Genomic DNA, 22,365 nt, shown 5'->3' with positions numbered 1-22,365 from the left:
CCACATAACGCAAACCACACGGACATTCAATAATATAAATGGCCTGTTTGGTCTTGCAGTTAGTTAGATTTCGGAGGATCCACACTCGTTCAAATATTTTAAAATCTTTAATTTTTTGGGTAAACTTACAGGAAGAGCAATTGCCACATGGAAAATGTCCCTGGGTGGTTCGCAGATTCCATAGACCTAACCTTGAGGCTGGTTTGACAAATCTTGAATGGACCAGTTGATCTCTCAGATTCTTGGCTCGTTTATAAGCAAAGCGGGGCAGAGGTTAATTGGGTAGACAGAGTTTGTTCAAGGCCCAGTGCTTTGATATAAGTTTACAGATATGTGAAGTATGTGTACCATGCGTAATAACGCAGGTCATTCTTGAGTCCTGGGTTGTTGTATTTTCTTTCACAGCTAAAAGGGAATCTCGGTTATGGAACCTCGCTCTTTTTTTAGAATGCGAAATGATGCGATGGGGGTAACCTCGTTCTTTTAGTCTCACATCAAGGTCAGCCGCATGTTTATAAAAATCATTAAGTTCGGAACAATTTCTTCTAATGGGAAGATATTGACCGTAGGGTAAATTTTCCCTTATGTGTTTAGGGTGCTCACTTAGAAAGTGCAGCAAGGTATTTCAATCGCTGGGTTTTTTAAAGAGATTGCATTTCAGACCCCCATTAGTCTGTTCAATTTGCAGGTCTAGAAAGCTGATAGCTGATTTGCTAGATGTCATCGTGAATTGAATGTTAGGGTTTCTATTGTTGAGCCAGGAATGGAACAGTTTAAGGTCTGATTCTGTACCGTCCCAAATGCACAAAATATCATCGATGTATCGCTTCCATTCACAGATTTGTTTCCTGAAGGGATTACTGGTTGACAGAATATGGGTCTCTTCAAAGTCAGCCATGTATAGAATAGCTAGACTCGGGGCAAATGTGGCCCCTATTGCAGTACCCTTTGTTTTTAAGTAAAATTGACTGTCAAACTCAAAATAGTTCTTAGATAAAGCTAAAGTGAGTAATTCAATTATGAAGTTGACTGGGGCACGGTTTTGTAGTTGAAGTTGAGTTAAGAATGTGAGCATACACTCTATTGCATCTGTCTGTGGGATGTTTGTGTATAGTGAACAGATGTCAAATGTCACTAGCAATTGTTGATTAAAGTCAAAGTTGAGACCTTCGAAGAGCTGTATCGTTTGTGTAGTGTCACGAAGATACGTAGAGGTTTGGATGCTCATAGGTTTCAAAAATGAGTCAATAAAGCGGCATACCGGTTCAAGTGCTGACCCACAGCCGGAAACGATGGGTTTTCAGCATTTTTGTGAATTTTTGGAGGTGCGTATATGGTCGGGATCCTTCCTTGATTGGTGGTTAGAAATTCCCATTCTTTGGGTGTGATCCATTCTCGATCTTGAGCATATGTAGCTGTTTCTAAAATCTCAGCCATAATTTCTCTAGTGGGATCCGGTTTGATTTTTTTGTAGCTGGTATTGTCTGATAAAAGTGTGGTAACCATAGATTTATATTGTACTGATGTCATGAGCACAATCCCACCTCCTTTATCTGCAGGCTTAATCACTAGTGCTTTGTTTTTGGACAGATCCGATATTGCCTCTCTTTCTTGTTTCGAAATATTATGATGATGTTGCATTTTTTTGGTCTTTAGTTTTTTAAGATCTGCCATGATGCATTTTTCAAAGGCAATGATCTCAGGAGGTGCCTGATTGTCTTGGGGGAAGAAAGTTGAGGGGACACGGAGTCCTGAGTCTTCCTCGTTTTCTATGGGGTTGTCATTGGCAAAGTAAACCTTCAAGCGTATATCAGAGTTTTTTGCCCCAGAGGCTTTCCCTGGGGCTTCTGTTTTACTCCAATCCGTCGGGAGGGACAGGGCCACTTGGGGGATTACACAATATTCAAACGCTGCTATTTTGATCCAGGTTAGTGTCGTTCAGATTATACCAAATCTACTTGTCTGTGCATGCCCTCCAATGTCACCTCCAGCACAAGCTCGCCTCTCCCACTAAGCGTGGGCGGCGCTCCGGACCAGGCATACCTTCGTGAACTCGTCATCTGCAGGGCCTCCTTAGTGATGCGCGACGATCAGGTCTGCAGTCGCTGGACCCGCGACCTCAGGGAGGGTGGCCTGGATACCATCGGCTAACCTGGAGGACTGAGGATCTCGCGGGGGCCTCCAAAAATGTAGCCAGGGGTCCTCCGATCACACCATATAAAAATCGTAAACAAAAAGCAGCACACACCGGGCAAGAAGCAACACTGTTTATTACACCTGGGCGAGCACAAATCAAACAAAACAGTGGACTAGAGCTGATTGATGAGAGCTGACATGTAGGCACGCAGTGAGCATTGGTTTTATACTATAAAATACAATGGGCAAGATACTTAGAAACACTTGCAATTTAGTATGTTGCTATTTTTCGATGTTTCCCCAAGAATCTCATTGGCTAGGCTACGTCATATCCTTAGTTCTAAAAGTGTTGGTGAAACATGATTGGAGCAAATAGATCAACAATATCTTAACTCATCTCCTCCCCATGTGGCACCACATCGCTTCTCATCCCTGCCAGGGACAGTTTGCAATTAGTAGAATAACATTTGCGCTGAACGCCTGAACTTTATACTGCCATTGTTCAGCACCATTGAGAATGGAACACGAGACAACATGCTTCTGGTGGGAAGAGAGACATTCACACGGTACCTGCTGGATAACACCATAAGCAAGCCTTGTGGCTGGCCACCTCCCAAGAACACAGAGACTTACCATTTGATTGGTCCTCCCAGGAACACCACTCCATCCAATGTTCCCTTCACATAGCCACCTGCCGATGGGCACTAACACCCATGTGATCGGCTCACTGGCTCGGATCCACTTCCCCTCTGCCCACTTGTGCCTACTGGAGTGGCTTCCTACCCTGCAATTACATCACCCAGTGTTGTCTTTGCTGCTTCAGTTTGCCTGTGACACGCAGCTTGAGCTCTGCCTCCCTCCCTGCTGGCCCGCAGGGTGTTGATCATGTGTTCAGAGTGGGGCTTCTCAGGCAGGGCCCAGCCTGGGGGCATCCTTGCTGAATGTGTTTACCTAGGATATTTTTTCCCTATCTTGTGGGAATTATACAAAGGTCCCTTCGGCCAAGGGTACACACAATGCACCCCTAACCCCAATTTCTTTGTGAGGCCTTCTTTTATGGTGTGACTGCAGTTTGTTTGGGTACCTGTGTTTTTCCCCCTACCAGATGCCCCCCCCCCTGCTTACTCTCAAAGGTGGTAGGTGCGCCCCCCTATCTGCCACTGAATTAGCACCTTTAATACAGTTCTTTGAACTCAGGAAGAAAACGGGTAAGTGAACATGGCCTGTTCCGTGATTGGGGCCTGTTCCACCCTTCATTCAGTATTCGAGATGGGACCAATGTCTCGCCCTCTTCCATATTTGAAGTTATACCCCTGCACGACAAATATGGCTGACTTTATTTTTTAATAGGGTTCACTCATTCGGGTGGTGTGCATGTGAATCCCAGGGCCTGTGGAGTGGATCTTGTGTGAAATGGAGTGATCCCCAAATGTTTATGGCAAACACAATACTTTGCGGTAGTTATCCCAGAGATGTGGCGTCGACATGGAGCTCTGTGGCCAATGGCAAGATCCCAGTCCATCTGCGTACCTCAGTGGTCTCCAGAATGCACAGAGCTGCCTAGTGTGCCCATGACACCCCTAGTGCAGGGGGTAGGCGTAGTGCTTTTTGTGCTTCCTGCAGAGGGCTATATCTCTACGTGGTCTAACGGGACAAATGAGCCTTGACCGGGGTTCTGAGTTGCTAGCGCAGTGTGGAGAAATCTCCCTACCTGGCCAGTGACCCATTGGTGCAGTGGAGCAGGATACAATGCAAGTCCCTAGAGGGACCTCGGACAGGTGACAAGTGAATACCATTTGTGAGGGTGGGAAAGGGTCGGGTTGACTCCTGTTGCACAGGGAGAGACCCAGGAGGTTGTGTCAAGTGTGAAGTGCCCTGATAAAAAACTGAATCACTTCTCGTAAGTCGTTGACACAAGGTCCTCAATGTCCTGTAGAGGATAGATTTGAAATACCTCCTCCCACCATGTGCATCTACACTGTAATATGCAGCCTAACAAGGAATCACATGCAGTGCAGAGGTGCCACTCGTTTGAAGTTTGTAGGCAAAGATTGTGCAGTTTGGCAGAGGAGAAATTCCATGGACAACCTGCACAATGTTTGAACCCACTGGCAATGATATAGGGAGGAATTAAGTAAATGTTGGTGCAACAAGGCATATCTGTAGTAGTAATGGGCCATCCTGTATGATGCAGAGAATGGGAAAGATAAATGGGTACGGTGTGTGGGGTAGGAGCTTGTGGCGTGTGGCCAGGTTAAAACTGCACTGGTAGTGTTGGGCAGAATTCTCAGAAATGTGCTAATAACCTTCTACCTTAAGAGACCCCCAGCTCTTTGCTGGACTTTAGGACTTCATTTCTAACCTGGAGAGAGTGAGACCTTTTTCCCACTTCTCATGTATTTTTCTGTGATTTGGGCTCTGTGTTTCTTTTTGACTTTGGAGTCTGACAAACTCCATAGGCATCATCTTTACATTGTGACACACAGCATCTTCAGTGCAGTGACACAGGGGAGTCCCTTAGATTTCCCAAAGGTTTAAACACCTTCTCTTGGTGAAACTACTGTTTCCAAGAGCAATGAAGTGAAATTTACTTTACTTAAATTTTGTAACTTTCTAGACCCATCACACACTATCTTACCATAGGGTGCTGGAGAGGTTACTTAGTATCCCCTTTGTCTAGTTTCGCATGTAACATTTTTGTGTTACCCTTTCTACAATTAATGGCTGGTGGCAGTGGTTTACTTTTTACTACCATTGTGTGTTTTTACTGCGGGCTGCGGTCACAGCTGCAGTAAGGCACCCATGGGTGCCCATTTTGTCAAAATGGCCCCGGTCTTCTTTTTTCACCATTTCTTGTTGGAAATGTCCTTTTTGAGATTTACTCTGGGCGCCCAACCAGATTTGGTCCCTTTGTTCGTTTTGTCTTTTGCGGGATTCAGGGGTGAAGCCCGCCTCTGGCTCCAGTATGTGTGGCAGGGGCAGAAAGTGTGGGAGGTGCCCAAACTCCTTGTGCTTAGTCCCCTTGGTGACAGGAATGCACCCAAAGGTGATTGGCCGACCGGATGGCTGTCCTTGGAGGACAGCCACCCTGCTGTATGCTTGACAGCTATGCTGGAATGAATGGCAGAAACCTGCATAAAAGGCGAGGCTTTTTGGCTTGGAAGGCAGAGTCTACCACTGGACAAAGGAATCGGAAGAAGAACTTGGAAGAGACGCCTGCTGCAACTCCTGGACCGTTGGTTTGCTCGGTGAAGTCCTGCTGCTGTGCTGAAGCTCAGAATTAGTTTCAACTAGAGAAGCCCTGCAAGGACGACTTCTCCCCTTGGGTTGGTGGGACCAATCAAGCCCAAAGTGAACTCGTTTGGACATCCTCTCAGAGCTGGCTGTACTTCCACTGCTGCTGGAACCGAAGTGCCAGGGAGAGGAACACCAAACACAGTGGATCGCTTTTAAGTCAGACCCGAGCGCCAGAAAGATCCTCCGGACTTCCCTGAAGCAGGATTGACCAAGCGTGAGCCACCTCAACAGAGTGCTGGACCCCGGATGCGAGGAAAGTCTGAAGTGGTATCCGAGAACTGCAGTGTTGCTATTTGCTATAGACGCGAGGAGCTGAAACCGTGAAGTGCCGCTGAATTGAAGTTTGTACATTGCTCTCCCTGACCTTCCCATTGCAGTGCAGGAGTCCCCCGACGTCCTCCCTCTTGTCCCCCCGACTGAGGCCCAGGAACACCACGATCTGCAGATCTGTACAGGAACAGAAGCCAGCTGGAACCATTTCTTCTAACCAAAGGAACTGTAAACCTAAGAGGACTTACCGCTTGTTGTATAGCCTTACTTGCTCTCAGTTGAGACTTGTCTTGGTTGCCATTGTAGAGTTGCTTGCAACTTTGCCCCTCACAAGCCTCCCAGCGTGTGGCTCTTCAAGTGAATCTTATCCCTACAAACTTTTCTAAAAACATTGTGCAAGACTTTTACTTAACTGCAAAGAAGATCTTCAGCTCCCCTAGATTTTGCTCGACTGACATTGGCTGTCCTGGCTTCCTGAGAGACCCTGCTTACCTCTGACGCTGTGCCTTTACCTTTCCCCCAGGAAAGGGTTACATTTACTTGACATTGGAAGGTCTAAAAAGTACTGTTTTTGAATTATTTGTTAACCTTTGTTTTATTCCCCAATCTAACCTTTGCACAAAACTCAGTATTGCTCTAAATGTACCAGTGATAAATCAATGTCCACAGTGACCTAGCTATTTAAATCACCTGAGGGTGTAGTAAGTGTCTTTGTGCCATCCCCAATGGGTATCATCTGATTTAGAGAAACAGAGTGTGTTTTGAAGTATTTTATAATTGTTACATGTGTTGCTCCCTTCTGAAGAAGGCTTATATAACTGAATTAATAATTATTTAATCAAGAAACCTTGAGTGTAAGTGTTTGTTTGAATAACTGTCACCGTGAAACTGTGTTACAACCCTACTGGTCACATTGACCCCTCTTGAGATACGCCTGGCTGCTCAGCCTAACTACAAACCTGTGTAGTACCAATTTATACCAAAGATTCAGTTCCTATTGCCAGGAGGTCAAGGTTGCGCTTGTCTTCCAAAGGATACTGCACACAATCTTGCCAAACATACCCACTGGAAGCTTCCATATTTTGTTGCTTGGCAACAGGCTCAAGTGCATTCCCTGTTCTGGGGAAGTCCCAAAAATATGGAGAACAAAGGACGGTATGTAAGAGTAACAAAGTTTTCATAGCCGACCGCTACATCAGACCGACTAGATTGGGCCCCATCTTTAACATTGCACATAAAGTTAACATGTGGGTGTATCGCAGCATCAGGACCAGTATGCTGCTCAGTCTACCAAAAGCTAGTTCATCTCTCTCCTGTTCCTTAATATGGAAGTCGAACTCTTGATTGAGTGGACAAAGCTCCTGCGGTGTCAGTGTGCTGCAGGCAATCCAACCTAAAATATTCAGCATTGCTTGTGAAACTAACTTGTACAGTCCCAACCTTTAAAGAATTAAATGATTCTTTGTCTCACAGTTAAGTAGAATCTAAGAGAAAGTCTTATTAGATTTTCCACCTCAAGGGGCACGATGGGAGCAACCTGATGTGCCACCAGTATGAGGCATAACTATTTTTTTTTCTTTTTGAATATATTTTTATTACATTTTTATAAATCATAACAAAAAGGAAAAACCACACAAAACAACAAGATCTAATCCAATATGCATCATTTTCTTGAACATATATACCCATAGGGCCAACAACGTCTACTACATAACACCCCCCCGCATAGCCTACATGTTAGTCACTCAATTAGTAGGAGGCATAAATATGTTCCTCACTGTAGTGACTAACGTACTCCTAGTCCATAGTCCCTTTTCCTCCATATTGTATGGGGCGTCCCTCCCTAGGGACGGGAACGGAAACCTTTTTCACCAGAAAAACTGTCTTCCCCTTTAAACTTTGATGCACGCGGAGGCTCCTCGGTCCCCTTTGATGCATCGGCTATATTACAACTGCCTGATGACACAGGTTTATTATGGGGAGGATTATGGGACGATGGAGGAATGGGGACTATGGACTAGGAGTACATTAGTCATTACGGTGAGAAACAATTACTCATACATCCTGTCCCCCTTCCTCCATACTGTGTGGGCGATTAAAACTGAATACAGCCCTGGGAGGAGAGTTGCCCCTCTAAGAAAACAAGTTCTTCTAAACTGCCTGGACAAATGCTGCATCAGATCTGGTGCTGGCATCCAAGCAGTAGTGTTTGCAAAAGGCCAATGGGGAAGCCCAAGTAGCCGTCTTGCTGATCGTCTGCCATGGAACGTGTCTTTGGAAGGCCACAGCCGTGGCCTTGGCTCTGATAGCATGGGCATGCATGTTTGCTGGCAAAGACCTGTGCTGCCCGTCATACGGCTCCTTGATGGCCATCACCATCCACCTACCTATTGAAGCCCTTTGTCCTGTTGTTGTGCTTTTACCTGGCCATGTAGGGGAATACCTTAGATTTAGCTGTCCTCAGCCCCCTCCAGCATAATAAACGGTTGGACTCAGATAGGCAAAAAATAAGACAAATAACAGCTAATAACTGTGATTATAAAAGACTTGTTATTAGCCGTTTATTTACTCAAAACAGGTATAGATAGATATATATATATGAATATAAAACACCAAATAAACATATAGGGCCTCATTACGAGTCCGACGGTAACCGCAGCGGTAAAACCGCCTGGTTACCGCCGGACTCGTCTTACCATTCCGCCTCCGTGATTCCCGGAATTACCGGGGCATTACAACCCCAGTTTTCCGGGAATCACAGAGGCGGAATGGTGTTAATCCCCATTCCCATTGAGTCCTATGGGACCCGATGGGAATGGGGATCATGGAAACACCGGCAGCATCTCGTAATGCTGCCGGTGTTTCCTCGTCCGCCTGCAGGCGGGCGGTGTTAAACCCGCCAGGTCAGACCTGGCGGGAACATCACCTCCCGCCTGCAGGAGTCGGGATCAGGCGATCCGGAAACAACGGTGGCGGCGGGTTTACCGCCACCGTTATTTCCAGACCGCCTGAGTTATAATGAGGCCCATAGATAGATATATGAAAACATGGAAAGAAAACATCACCTTTAATGCTGCTGCAGAAGAAACCTTCATCTTGGCCACTACGACACTGCTTAGTCCCAGAGCAGGTAGGCAAAGAGATCACGTGCAATAACAGGGTCTGGTGCAGAGCGTCCTCCCATCCAGCAGGACCACATCACCCGGACCACATCACCCGGAGATCCAAGTTCTGACTGACTCTTTGGCTAACAAGCCTCTTCTATTTTTTGAAACGTGTTTTTTATTGGTTTTCTGTACATCAAGCATATATGAGATAACCATGCCGTCCCCAACATCCCACCCCTCTCCCTCCCCTCCCGCACCCTCTGGAAAGATGACGCTGTACCTCTGCCTTTGTCCCCTTCGCTCTTAGTTAAACATGTTGAGAATTCTTATTTTGTGTGGACACCATTGTTCCATGTAGTCCCCCTGTAGGTAAAGGTTGTGTCCCAACCCTCCCGAAGTTTCTGGCGTTCCCCTTGAATATTGTAGGTGATGCGTTCCATTGCTATATGTGACCAGACTCTCTGCAGCCATTCGTATATGGACGGTGGGGATCTCAGTTTTCATTTCTGGGCTATCGTGAGCCATGCCGCTGTCAACAGTCCCATGAAGTTTCGTCTCTGCACCTTTGACATTTCCTTCTCCCTGGGGTACCAAAGCCGCAAGGCCATACTTCTTCCCCCCAGATCACTCGCTCCCGCGAACAGTTCCCGCATTTGAGTTTTGACTTCTCCCCAGAATTGCTGGATCATGGGGCAGTCCCACCATATGTGTCTCCAATCCCCCACCCTGTCACACTCCCTCCAGCATTTATTCGAAGATGTTTCATACGGTGTCCAGTCAACTGGTCGACGACAAACTGGTCGACTGCAATTTGGTCGACACCATTTGGTCGAATGCCAAATGGTCGATTTTTTTTTTTTTTTTTTTATATATGTGTTTTGTGGGTTTTCGTGTGGGGAAAAAAAATAAAAGAAAAAAAAGGGGGTTGGGGGGGGGACCCCCCCAAAAAAACCAAAAAATGGGTAAAAAAAAAAAAAAAATAAAAAAATAAAAAATTCGACCATTTGGCATTCGACCAAATGGTGTTGACCAAATTGTCTGTCGACCAAATGTTTTCGACCATTTGACTGGTAACCGTTTCATACATCGCGTGGAGCCTTTCCGGGGTGTAGTGCCATTGTATAAAGATCTTCATCCACATTTCCCTGGACTGTATTGCTCTTGTTAGTTTTGGAGCCGCCTCCCATATGTACTCCCATTGCTCTTTTGAGTATGTGCCTATGAAAGGGTTAATCCAAAGAAGCTGAGAGGAGTTGTCCTGTAATACCAGGCCTCACAGCAATACAAATCGGAGGGGTTAAAGGACCCTTGACTCAGAAGGAAAGAGAAAGGAGACGGCAAATGCAATTGTGTCTATACTGTGGAACTTCGGGACATTTTCTACGGGATTGCCCTGTAAAACCACCCAAGAAAGTGGTAGGAGCTGCTGATAAAAGCCATAAGGAGTCTGACTCGGGAAACGACCACGCCCGACAAGCGTAGAGGTCCGCTTGCCGAGCTTGAAGAAGGATACTCAGACCTCGCACTTTATCATACCAATGGTCCTTATAGATCCAAGGCAACCATCACGTATGCACGCAGTAAGGGCATACATTGATAGCGGGGCCATAGGAAACTATGTGGACCACGAATTGGCTTCTAGGAGAAATCTACCTCTTTGCAGAAAGACCACTTCGGATGTCATCACTACAGTCGATGGAACTGAAATTGCCTCTGGGCCGGTAACTCATTCCACCGCAGAGATGACACTATTGGGTCAGGATGGGCATCGAGAGACTATTGTGTTTGATTTAATCAAAGCCCCGCAGTTCCAAATAATACTGGGGATACCTTGGTTGGAAACACAATCCTTGTATTGATTGGCAAGAGAAGAGAATAACTTTCCTGGATTGTGCACATACGGTGTCCAGTCAATTCGTCGAAAAAAAACTGGTCGACTGCAATTTGGTCGACGCAATTTGGTCGAAAACCAAATGGTCGAATTTTTTTATTTATTTATATATTTATTTTTCAGGTTTTCGTTTAGTTAAAAAAGGGGTTTTTAGAGAAAAAAAAGGGGGTTGGGGGGGACCCCCCCAAAAAAATTAAAAAAAAGGGTTAAAATAAAAAAAAAAAAATTTCGACCATTTGGTTTTCGACCAAATTGGTTCGACCATTTGTCTGGTCGACCAATTTTTTTCGACCAAATGTCTGGCAACCTGCACATACTTGTTACCCGAAAAAACCCTTCAACGAAGGCCTGGCCGCAGTCGCTACTCCAGTCGTGCAGTTACCTCAGGAATATCAAGAATTCCAGGATGTTTTCCAAAAAGAACAGGCAAACACCTTACCACCTCACAGATCATACGATTGTCAAATCGATCTCATACCCGGTGCACAACAACCTCCATGTAGTAGGATCTACGCCCTTACTGAACCTGAAAACCTTCACCTACGACAATACTTGGACCAATACCTTGCCAATGGCTTCATTCGTCCATTCAAATCCCCTGCATCTTCAGCTTTGTTCTTCGTGCCAAAAAAAGGTGACCTCAGAACGTGCATAGACTACCGTGCATTGAATCAGATCACGGTTAAGAACCAATACCCATTGCCTCTGATCCCCGAATTACTAGACCAAGTAAAGGAAGCTTGCATCTACACTAAATTAGATCTCCAAGGGGCACATCATCTGGTACGTGGGAAGAAAGACGACGAATGGAAGACTGCTTTTCGCACTAAGTATGGGTTATTCGAATACCAGGTGATGCCCTTTGGGTTGTGCAATGCACCAGCAGCCTTCCAGTATTTTATGAACAATGTCCTTCGTGAACTCATTGACGTCTGTGTTGTCGTATACATAGATGATGTTCTAGTGTACTCCTCTTCAGAATCAGACCATGTGAAGCACGTTCGTGCAGTCCTAGAGAAATTACGCCAGCACAAGTTATATGCAAAATTGGAAAAATGCGTTTTTCATGCTACGGAAGTTGAATTCCTTGGATTTATCCTGACTCCAAAAGGAGTCCGAATGGACTCTCGAAAGGTGGATTCAATTCTTAAGTGGCCATCACCCAGTTCAGTTAAAGGAGTACAAAGCTTGTTCGGATTTGCTCATTTCTACCGCAGATTCATTCCGGATTTCTCACATGTTGTACACCCTATCACAGCACTCTTGCGAAAAAACAAACGCTTCTTGTGGACTGAAGAAGCTGAAAATGCCTTCCAAGAGTTGAAAGCGAAATTCACATCTGCACCTGTATTAAAGCACCCACGCCCTGAACTTCCATACATAGTTGAAACTGATGCATCCAGTTTAGCCATGGGAGCTGTCCTGTCCCAGAAGGATCCTGAAACTGGTCAACTTCACCCAGTAGCATTTTGGTCCAGAAAGTTTTCGACACCCGGGTTAAACTATGTGGCTACCGATAAAGAGTTATTAGCCATCAAATCCGCCTTCAAGGCTTGGCGGCACTATCTTCTCGGTGCCAGGCATACCATTACTGTAATCACCGGAACTTGCAGTATTTAAAAACAGCCAAGGCCCAATCGTCACGCCAACTTCGATGGGCATTGTTCTTTGCCGAGTTCGATTTTGTGATCACTTATCGACCAGGCTGTAAAAATGGCAAGACAGACGCCTTATCCCGAATTGGGATGGGAGAAGCATATGCAAACCCAGAACCGGTACCTATAATTTCAGAACAAAGAATTCTTGGCATAACTACTCTACAGACACTAGAGGATATTCTGGTAAAGATCCAACAACTCTTCGATCCAACAGTCCTGCAGGACTGAAGGCCCGGACTACTCAGTCATCAATGATCTACCTTATTATCAAGGGCGACTATTTCGGTTCTACGTGATTTCATCGCTGCACTTTTCATTGCGGGTATTTTTGCGGCGATTTTTTTTTTCTCGAAAAAAACATTGATTTCTTTTTTGGGGGGGCTAAGCCTCCCAAAGCCCCCTTTCTTTTTTTTCTTTTTTTTTTTAGATCCCAAACACCCAAACCCATTTTTTAAAAAATTTACCCCACCAAAAAATGTGATGTTTTTTTTTACAAAAAAAAAATCACGGCAAAAAACCCTGCGATGAAAAGTGTGGCGATGAAATGACGGTATACCACTATTTCTGCCACACAAGGAACTACAAGAACTAGTCATCTCCAATTATCATGACACCCTGATGGAAGGGCACCCAGGTATCGCAAAGACTGAAGCTAAAATTAAGAGACAATTCGGGTGGCCCACCTGGCGAAAAGACAAAGTCATTTGTAATGTTGTGTGGCATTTGCCCCCAAAACAAAAGTCAGAAGAAAAAAACCAGCTGGACTTTTACAACCGTTGTATATCCCGCCTACACCATGGCACACCTTATCGTTAGACTTTATTACAGACCTACCTCCATGTAATGGATTTAACACCATTCTAGTTATTGTGGATCTTTTTTCCAAGATGGCCCACTTTATTCCTTGAAAGGGATTACCTCCTGCTTCAATCCTGGCCAAGGAGTTCCTCGAAAACATTGTTCGCATACATGGATTTCCTTCCATATTGGTCTCTGACCGAGGTAGTCAATTCATTTCACATTTTTGGAAGAAATGTTGTCAATTGGCGCAAATCGACTTGAGGTTATCAACCAGTCACCACCCCCAGACCGATGGTCAGACGGAGAGGACCAACCAGACTCTTGAACAATACCTGCGTTGTATGTTACACCAGACTGAAGGTAATTGGAAGGACATTCTATGGATTGCCGAATATGCATACAATAACTCTGTACATTCTGGAACTGGACAAAGCCCCTTTTATACCATATACGGGCACCATGCTCGAACCTCAGAACTTGACTCACCTCAACACTTAGAAATGCCTGCAGTGAACCGTCTGCACGCTACTATCACACAAGCCTTTAATGAAGCAACTGAACATTTGAAGCAAGCGAAAGAAAAATACAAGAAAAATTCTGATCAGCATAGAAGTGACGCTCCACAATACCAGATTGGGGATCAAGTTTGGTTGGCCACAAAACACATACCTTTAAAGGGAACGCAGACTTTTAACCCTAGATATTTGGGACCTTACTCTATTAAGGCCATTATCAACCCGGTGGCCGTCAAATTGGAATTACCTGCTAGTATGCAGATTCACCCCGTCTTCCATGTGTCGCTTCTGAAGCCAGTACAACCTGGAACAAGACTTACCAAGCCACCTGACCCCATCCTTGTAGACGGGGAACCCGAATTTGAAGTTAAAAGTATCCTGGACTCCAAAATGGTTAAGTCAAAACTTTTTTATTTAATCGACTGGAAAGGCTACGGACCACACGAAAGGTCATGGGAACCTAGTGACCACGTACATGCACCTCGGTTGGTGAGAAGATTCCACCGGAATTTCCCAGACAAACCAGGACCAAGGGGAAGAACGACTTTAGGAGGGGCCTTGGGGAATACTTCTACGGGTCAAGCAGACGAAGCTAGGTGGGCCAGTCCAGTCAGTCATCTCTGCACTACACATCACGTTGGAGGAGACCGCGGCTGTCCAGTTCCGCCCGACACCCCTGTGGGAACCAGGTGAGCGTAACAAAAACAATATCATGCTGATAAAGCAGGCCATAAAGAGAGGAGAAATATCAAAGCTGTGTTTGTTCAGGGGAGAGCCTGACAACAAGGAAGAGATTGGAACTAAGGCACTATTATACAGGAAGCCTCCCCTAAACCAGAGGGAGAGAGACGCTATGCTGATTGTGGCCTGAATTGTCCGGGAAAACAGGAAGAGTGCCAAGGGTGAAAAGCTATACAAGTGAACTTAAGCAGTTGCTTTCAGTTATAAGTTAAACAGTGCAGCGAGTTGTCTTTTATCCCACCACAGAAAATTGTGACAGTTCCCTCCCCACGGTCCCCCCCCCCATCTTTCCATATATAGCCATTTAATTTCTTCTGTTTGGGTGGTCAAGAATTTATATGTGGGGGAAACAAACTTTTTGGTGCCTCTGTGTGTCGTAATGTATTTTTCGAAGGGGGTTAGATCCCTTGTTGCTGCCTGTTTGATTTGTGGGGATTGTAGCCAGTGATGTAGCTGTTCATATTTATATCTGTCTGAGGGGGATAGTCCTAGGTCTGCCACACATTCTTCAAAGGACCTAATTTCCTGGGACGGAAACATGTGCCCTATCTTGTCGCAGCCTGCCATTTCCCATTTCTGATATGTGCCCTTTTCCATGCCCGGGGAGAATTCTGGGTTGCTAAATATCGGCATAAAAGGGACCGGGTCTCTGGATAGCGTCTCATCTTTCGTGGCCTTGTCTCATATGCTTATTGGTGTCTTCATTACTGTGCTAATATGTAGATTAGGATGTCTGAATTGTTTCCCTCCCCATAGGAGTTGGTGAAGGTGGGTTGTCGCGACTGCTTTGTCTTGGGAGACCCACATTTTCTGTGAACCTTTCGGGATCCACTCTTTCAGCACCCAGAGTTGAGATGCCTGATAGTATTTGCGGAAGTGGGGTAGTGTACATCCCCCATTCCGTCTGGGAGCCATGAGTACTGTTCTAGATAGTTTAGGTTTTCTTTTCTTCCAGATATATGCCATGACTGTTTTGGTCAGGGCTTTAAAGAATGAAGCTGGGATTTGGATTGGTAGTGTCTGAAACAGGTATAGGATTCGGGGCAGGATGGACATTTTGACCACTGTAATGCAACCGCACCATGAGGTTGACAACGGGTTCCATCTGTCTACGTCCTGTTTTATCTTTTCTAGTACCCCCAATCTCATCGGGTTAGTGTGATTCCCAGGTATTTTACCCCTTCATCTGCTACCTTCAGTTGTAATGTTGTGGCCTGTCGATGGATGGCGACTATTTCCTGCCAACATAAGTATCTCTGATTTTTGTCTATCGATTTTCAGTCCCGAGATAACTCCATACGCCTCAATCTCGTGGATTATGAAGGGTAGTGTCCTCCCTGGGTCCCCCAATACCACTAGCATGTCATCCGCATAAACTGCTATCTCATGGGACTGTCCACCCATATCTTTGCCTTTTATATCTGGGGTTCCCCTTATTTGTGTTAGGAGAGGCTCCAGAAAGATCATGTATAGAAGCGGGGAAAGGGGGCAGCCCTGTTTGGTCCCTCTCTCTATTTGGACCTTATCAGATAGCACTCCATGCACCGCTATACCGTCGCTTTGGGAGTTATAGTTGGCCATGATCATTTTGATGAAGGCCTCTCCCATCCCCATTTTTCCCAGTATGCGGAAAAGCAAGGTCAACTCAACGCGGTCAAATGCTTTTTCCGCGTCAAGTGCTAGTATTATGGCTGCAGAAAGAGTGAACCTGTTTTCTCCACCATGTGTATTATACTTCTTATATTGTTGTGGGTCTGTCTATTAGGGATAAAACCTGACTGATCCTGGTAGATCAGTTTCGGGAGAATTGGCGATAGTCTGTTATCTAGGATTTTTGTAAACAATTTGGCATCCAGATTGATTAGTGCTATCGGGCGATATGAAGTGGGGAGTTCTGGGTCCTTCCCGTGTTTGTGTAAGACTAGCAATTTTGCCTCATTCATAGAATGGGTTATGTTGCCTTTATCTTTAAATCTATTAAATAGTTCTGTAAGGACCGGGGACAATATGTCTGTATATGTTTTGTAGAAAAGTGCGGTATATCCATCTGGCCCTGGGCCTTGTTTTTGGGGAATTCCCAAATTGCTTTTTTTACCTCCTCCTACGTTATTATCCCATCTAAGTATTGTTTATCTTCCTCTGATATTGTTCGGAGGGAGATGTAGTCGAGGTATGTACTGTGTGCCTCCTCGTTGAGGTGGTCTGAGGTATATAGGTTCTGGTAAAAATGTTTAAAGGTGTTACCTATGTCCACCAATTGGGTTTTTGTTTGCCTCTTATCTACAAGGCCCTTCAACGTCTGTTTTGCCTGTTGTCCTTTAAGTTGCCTTGCTTGCAATTTATCTGCTTTGTTCGCTTTTACATAATAACAGTGTCTTAAATGTAACAGGTTTCTCTCTGCCTTTTTGGTGTGGATGGCATCTACCTGGCCTTGGACATGTGTTAGGGCTTTCTTTAGTTTCGTCGAGTGGTTCTGGATCATCTCTTTTTGAATCTCTGTCAGTTTCTCCTCTGGATCGGTTTCCCATTGGCGGTTTTGCTTGTCCCTCTTTGCCTTAAAGGAATGGTTCGTTCAGAAAATATTATTGGCCAAAAAAATAGCCAATAATAAAACAAATACCTAAAATATATATTTTTTTAAGTCCCTATGCAAAGTTTCGAGCAAATGAAGCTCAAACTTTAAAATTGCAAGCACTAGGGGGCATCCATTTTGTGAAATGGATGCCGACTGTGCTTGCGTTTGCGGCACTAATGAAGCAAAAGCAAGCCAGCTGTAGTAAACAAAAGCTACCACTGGGTGGCTTTTGCTTCATTGGTGCCGGACTCGGAGAACGGGGACCAGAGACTACAGGCAGGAAAGCTGCAGCTGCAACTCGGTAAGTGCTATTTTTTAAAAAAGTTTTTCAGGCTGGAGGAGTCCTCCCCGGGGGGAGGCTGAGAGCCCCAAAGTGAAAGCTGCTGTAGGATGAAACACAACGCAGTTGTGTTTCCGTGCCACTGTATTTAGAAATACAACATTTTTGTATTTTTAAATGCCGCAGTATTTACAAATCCAAAAACATTGAAATTCTGAATGCTGCAGCTTTCGCTGAGTCTCCTGGACTCCCTCAGGGTTGGGGGAGCCCTGGAGACTCCTAGCAAAAGCTGCCGCTGTCAGAATAACAACATTGTTGAATTTGTGATTGCCGTGGTTTTCCAACCACAGCAATCACAAATACAACAATGTTATATTTTTAATTGGTACGCCTCGGCTTTTTGCCTTCATTTTATGTTTTCTGTGCTTCCCTGGGCTTGGGGAGCACAGAAAACGTAAAATGAAAGTGAAGGCAGCCTCCTCAGCTATGCTTAAGCTGCAGTATGCAAAAGCTCTCAATAGGGGGCTTTTGCTGCTTGTTTAGTGCCGCAAAGGCTGAGCCGAGATGGCTGCCTGAAATCACTAAACGGATGCCCCCTAGTGCTAGCAATTTTAAAGTTTGAGCTTCATTTGCTCGAAACTTTGCATAGGGACTTAAAAAATATATATTTAGGTATTTGTGTTATTATTGGCCATCTTTTTGACCAATAATATTTTCTGACCGAACCATTACTTTAAGCGCTATTATATGTCCCCTTGTCACTGCTTTAAATGCCTCCCATAGCGTCTCTCTGGACGTCTCTGGTAGATTATTGTTGGTGAAGTAGTCTATTATATTTTCCCTGACTTTCATGCCTAATATTAGGATTATTTCTGATGGGAGTCTCCATCTCCAGAGGCCTGACTGCAGGTAGCGCGATTTCCACCCAAAGAAGGGCATGATTGAATAGTGATATCGCTCCTGTCTCCGTGTGTTGGCCTATCCCCATGAGACTCAAACATAGTCTATTCTCGCCATTGAATTGCGCTCGGTCTCCGTAATAATCTTGGTCTGTTGCTGCTTTCTCCCGTTGTGTGGCGGGGGGCCCCGTTCGGGTTACCGTGGCTGCTACCCTTCTGTTAGCCTCCGTTTCTGTGAGGGGTACGTCCGCTGTGCCCTAATGCCTTCCCCCTGATTTGGGTTGTTGCCAGATGGGGTTTTGTCCCTGCGCTTCACCTTATGGTACTTGTTTGGGGATCAGTGCCCACCAGCAGCGGACCTCCGGTGCGGCTTCTGCCCTGACTGCACCCCCTGCGGTTCGGATGTTCCGTGGTGCGCCTCCGACCTTCTTGCTCCCTCCATAGCCCTCCTCCTCAGCTGCTTCGCTGTGTGTGCCACTTTGAAACCGGCCGTTCTGTGAGCCGTGTCCGCTTTGGTGGGTGGCCCGCCTGGCTCGTGACTGTCGCCGGTCTGGTCTACCCTCGCCTTAGCACTGCGACGCTCCTTGCCCCTCGCACTGATGTCTCCATGAGGTGATCCGGTCCGTCTGGATCGACCCCTGCTGCACCACCTTGTTCTCTGACTAGGTGCCCGTCTTGTTACGTCCCAGGAGGGGAGACAGAGCACCGCTCAAGCACATCTTCCCCCGCGGCCGCCATCTTGGAATCCAAACCTCTTCTCTTTTATGGGGGTATCTCCCCACCTCTTTCAGTTATGGCTGCCCTCAGCCGAAGAGTAGAGCACAAGTGGAAAAAGGAGCAAAGTGTGGGGAAAAAACAGCCAGAAGGAGAAAAATCCAGCTTCCCTCTCCTCACATTCATTCCCAGGACCCCTTATCACTGCACCTGCATTGCGCTCCAACTTCCTTTTCAGTTCGTCCTTCAGTGGACAATACCATAACTATTCTCTCCACAGTAAGTCCATTCGACAACAATATTTACGTGACCTTGCTTTGCCTTTGCTACCGAGATGCATGTCTACTCTGCAGAGCTTGCTGAATTTATGTAAAACATGGGCTTTATTACAGTGATGGGAGGTCAATGTCCAAGATGGCTGCGCACCGGCGCCATGTTATTTTAGCTCAGATCTTCGCAAAAGCATTACACCTGTCCAGGAAAAATCTTAGAGCATGTCTGACATCCAGACAGTGCAATACTTTCTGTGCCTCATCCTTTGGATCTGCAAAGAATGTCGGAAGTACTATCTCCTCATTAAGGTGAAACAATGACACAACCTTAGGGAGAAATGCAGGGTGCATCCTAAGAACCACCTTGTCCCAGTGAAATGTGGTATATGGCTCTGAAGCCATCAGTGCCTGTATCTCACTGATTCTGCTTGCTGATGTAAGGCCAACGAGTGAAGCAGTCTATATAGTATCCAGCCTGATATTCAATGATGCCATGGCTTGAGAGGCTGTGGACAATGGAGCCCAGCACCACATTAAGATCGCAGACCGGATGTGGATGCTTGACCAGGGATACAATCTGCTCAAGTCCGCCAAGTGCTTTTTGACCAACGGATTGGACGAGGAGAAGGGTTATCGCCGGAGTTCTTGTAGGCCCCTATGGCCACCGGCTTAGTACGACAGGTGTCTACCTGCACACCGGAGTGAGCCAGATGCGCAGGGAAGGATAACACGTCATTCAGTGAGCATGCCAGAGGATCTATCTTGTTTTCCTTGGCCAAGTGACAGAACCTGGTCCATTTGCTTCTGTACCGACTACTTGTGGAGTTGCTTCTTGCCCCCTGAATGATAGTCAGGTTGTTCTGTGACAGGTGCAGATGTTTCAGGGTGACCTGTTCAGGAATGATGCTGCAGGGCTAAATTCTGCCGAGCAGGGTGAACCACTGTACCCCACTGCTGGGATAGTAGGAATACTTGCAGCCTCTCACGGAGCACTATTACTGGGACTCCCACTACTCCCACTCAGCAATCTCAAGCGCAGGAGCCACGCACTGTGGCCATAAGTAGCTATGGAATACACCACCTTCCAGTCCACTGAGCAGAAAAAAGATTTAATTTCCTCACCAGTGGTTCTTATATGCATCTGTAACAGGAGAGGCCACAAATATCTTCCGCACTTGCAATAGAACTGGGCAAAATGCACCAGAGATTGCAAAGAGGCAAACCCCAGAGTTAAGATGAGACCAGGAATGTGTATAGCTTGCAACAGGCAAAAAGCTAAGTTTAAACCAAACGAAGAGAGAGCATTCGCATGGGGGCAGAGGGGTGGATCATATCGAAGCCATTATGGCAATTACCCAGATAATTGATGCAGCAAGGGTCCAGCCCATTCTTTAATGCAATTGCCAAGGACTCCAACTTTTCTTTGGAAGCAACCCTGGCCCGTAGTTTCAAACCATGTTTCGAGGATGCACAACAATCCCTTGGAGAAAACCACATTTGGCTAGCATTCAATCTCAACAAGATGGATCTAGCATGCTGCACCCAATCGCAGTTCCCAGCCCCATTTACTTTCAAGAATTCCACTACTGCCTCTCTATAGGTCAACACATCTGGAGATGCCCACAATTGGAGCCAATATAGAGCTTGTTTTAAAGATTGGCCACGGGCCAGGCTTGCAAATCCAAAAGACGCAAGGAGGTAGGGGCATTCTTTGGTACCAACAATAAGTTCTTGAAAAATATGTTCTCACTCACAGACAGCCCCAAATTGTTTGACCTGTTTTAGGGCTTGCTGTTAACCGATACCCTCAGATTGTGTGACTTGGTAAAGGGCGGTTTGAATACCTTTGTCTTTGAGACATTAACCGCCAAGCCAAGGGTATTCACAATTCTTCACAAACATATCAAGTGATACTGCAAGACCCTTTGGGGTAGTGCCAACGACTGCAGCGTCATCCGCGAAGAATAAGCATGGCCATCGTGTTACACCAATTCTAGGGGGTTCCATTGCACCTACTTCTAGTGTATCAACAGTTTCTTGAATAAATAGTAGAAAAAGAAGGGGTGCCAGGACACAGCCTTGGCACACGCCTCTTTTAGTGATGAATGCGTTTGTGTGTTTGCCTCCCGTCCCATACCTGACTGTTGTGGTAGAATTCGCATAAAGAAGCTTAATAGCATCCACTAGGGGTTAAGGAACATTCCTTTTCTCCAAAACCTGCCACAGTTTACCCCTAGAAACCGAATAAAACGCCATCAATAAGGAAGACGTACAGCTTCATTCTAACGAGTTAGGTGTATTTCTCTATGAATAGGAACAATAAAAAGCAGTGATCCACTGTCCCTCTACCTGCTCTAAACCCTGCCTGAGCATTAGAGATAACATCTGTCATCTGCCCACTTTGAGTTTAATTTGAAGGACCTTGCCAAATATCTTGCCAACACTGTCCAAAAGGGAGATCGGGCAGTAATTCTCAGGCCGCTACTTGGCTTCCTTTTTGTAGATTGGAACAATTACAGCCTCCAACCAGATAGGGGCAATAAAACCAGACCTAATAACTGCATTAAAAATTCTCGTCAATATCGGGATCCAAATTGCTGGCTCATCACGGAAGAAATCAATTGGGATCAGGTCCGGCCCTGGGGCCTTACCCAATCTCTCAGCAATAGTGCTCTCCCACCTCTGCCTCACAAATAAACAGCAGCCCCTCTGGTCGATCAAAGGGTGGAACCCAACAGAAGGGAGACCGGAGGCTGATCCGACAGTCGGAGGAGTTCTGAGAACCAAGGTCTGACCTGCCACCACAACGCTATCAAGATGAGCCGAAGCCTTTGACTCCTTTACCTTGCAGATTACCCTGTGAATCAACGGAGTGGGGGAAAAAGCGTATGCACTCATGTCGTTCCACTGAACCTGCAACGCGTCCCAGAGAGAGCCCCTGCCTTGTCCCATCCAGGATGCAAATAGGTGGCATCCCTTGTTGCTCTTGGTGGCGAATAGGTCCACCTGAGAGTGGCCCAACCTGATGAATATCTCCCTCAGGCCATCCTCATTCAACTGCTACTCGTAGTTGTCGACCCCCAGCCTGCTGAGTCTATCCGTCTTCAAGTTGGATTTCCCCGGAGGTGGACGGACGATAAGATGATGTTGTTCACCAGTGCCCACTCCCAGATGTCGATCGACAGCCTGCAGAGCAGAGGAGACCCGGT

Source organism: Ambystoma mexicanum, chromosome 2p (assembly GCF_040938575.1).
Source record: "Ambystoma mexicanum isolate Mex_15411 chromosome 2p, UKY_AmexF1_1, whole genome shotgun sequence".
In the NCBI taxonomy this organism is placed as follows: Eukaryota; Metazoa; Chordata; class Amphibia; order Caudata; family Ambystomatidae; genus Ambystoma; species Ambystoma mexicanum.
This window is presented reverse-complemented; position numbering follows the sequence as displayed.